A 1,893-nucleotide genomic window follows, 5' to 3' on the forward strand; every position below is an offset into this window, starting at 1 on the left:
TCACCCATGAAGATGGACTTCTCACCCATTTCTCAATTTAGCAGCTTCGACATTCTCCGTGTTACCGCTTACATTGGGTAACACTGTGGCCTTGTCCAAGAAACCATGAAGGTTGACAGTTTTTACACTGTCAAACATCCAATCCTGAACCAAGCTGTGGGGAAAGAATTCTGTTCATCTGGGCCTTTGGAAAAGGGGGCTGCATGGAGAGGCCTCTAACCAGGACAATAGAAGCGTAGCCGAAAAGGTTCCTAGTCATTTCTCAGCTTTGTTTGCGAGGTGTCCCGACATCCACTGTAAGTTTTGAATGTAGTAGGAACTTTTGTTTATCCAACACCTGGTAAATAAGTGAATTAACCGTCTAAGTGCACCATCTGAGTTGTGTGTGCAAGCCTATCAAACCTCTCAGGACAGGGTTCGTGTCTGCGGTCAGTTTTGTGTCAGATCTTACCACACCGCCCGAACACAGTACTTGGACAAGAAAGGAACATGCCTCTATAAACTAATCTGTTAGAAACATCTTTTTCTCCTTCCCAGGCCCAAATCTGCTGGTGGTGAGAAATTGCTGTTTGCTGAGAGGCAGAGACATGTTGCAGAAATGTCTGCTTAACTATGCAAAGATGTGTTGCATTTGTTTAATTAGGAAAAAGTGTGTTGCTGTTTTACCTTGCCTGCCTAAGGCACCTGATCAGTCTAAATAAAAAGCCAAATGGCCAATAGCTAGAGAGAAAGTATAGGCAGAACTTCCAGGCAGGGAGAGTAAGGAGGAGGAGAAAATTAGGCCCAAGGAAGAAAGAAAAGGAGACAACAGGGAGACACAGGGGCCAACCAGACACAGAGGAAGCAGGAAAGTAGGGCATACAGAATGAAAGAAAGGTAAAAAAGCCCCAAGGCAAAAAGTAGATGAATAGAAACATTAAAAGAGCTAGTGGGATAAGCCCAAGCCAAGATTGAGCATTAATAATTAATAATAAGTCTCAGTGTCTTTATTTGAGAGCTGGTCAGTGACCCAAAGAAAATTCTAGCTATAGAGTTGCCTCCAAAATAATGCTGATAAGGCAAGCTGAACCCAAACTTGTCCATCGCCACAGAAATGTGTCGAGGCTGGAAGAAGCATTTGTAAGTGTTTCAGTCATCCACTCGAAAGACGTGCACATTGCTGAACACGAAGTAGGGGTGGTCATATTCCTTTAAGGCCCCCTGGAAAGTCTACATTGAGGAGCTTAGCGCAATTGAACATGGTGTCCCTGGCCTTCTTGATGACATAGACACCGCAGTAAAGCTGCTGGTGTTGCAAGACTGGACATAAATAATACAGCCAATATTTGAGATGCTCCTCTATATTGCAGAATGAGATGGCCTCCTTGTGGGGAGAGATGCAGTTCTCAGGGGTGTGTTAGCCGCCCATCTTTATCTCCCAGTTCTGTCTTGTCATAAACTCCAGATCCACCCATATGTTAAGTCAATCCTCGTGGAACCAAGGAGCAGTGGGGACTCCTCAGGACAAGCAGGCAATACTCTGGGAGACCCTTGTAACATAGTCAAGTTGCTCAAGGGACCCGGATCCTGGCAAGGGTGCAAGGAGGTACTCAATGGAGGTGCAGGCTGGAACTCCTGGCAGGGATGTGCGCTAGTGGTGCCCTGGGGACATGCACCTGCCAGGACAGGAGCTTCAGGTCACTAAACAGGTAACAGAGAGAGTCACTCCAAGGCACAGCATGCAGAGGGCCAGGAGCCAGTCACGGCTCCCATGTAAGGTCCCCAGGAACTTCAAATGCTGCCATCCAGGAGTTTCATCTTCCGGCAGCTGCTCCTGGGCCACCGGTGAAGAACAACAATGAGCCTCCACCGCTGCACCGGGATCAGCGAGCCTCCACGGCTGTGCCAGGGTTT

At 47.5% G+C, this 1,893-nt stretch overlaps 1 pseudogene; it reads right to left on the reverse strand.

Annotated features, from left to right (window-relative positions):
• Positions 1-262: 262 nt before the first annotated feature.
• Positions 263-1,539, reverse strand: LOC142847960 (beta-1,4-galactosyltransferase 1 pseudogene; annotated as a pseudogene).
• Positions 1,540-1,893: the final 354 nt, after the last annotated feature.

This window comes from Microtus pennsylvanicus, chromosome 1 (genome assembly GCF_037038515.1).
Source record: "Microtus pennsylvanicus isolate mMicPen1 chromosome 1, mMicPen1.hap1, whole genome shotgun sequence".
Classification (NCBI taxonomy): Eukaryota; Metazoa; Chordata; class Mammalia; order Rodentia; family Cricetidae; genus Microtus; species Microtus pennsylvanicus.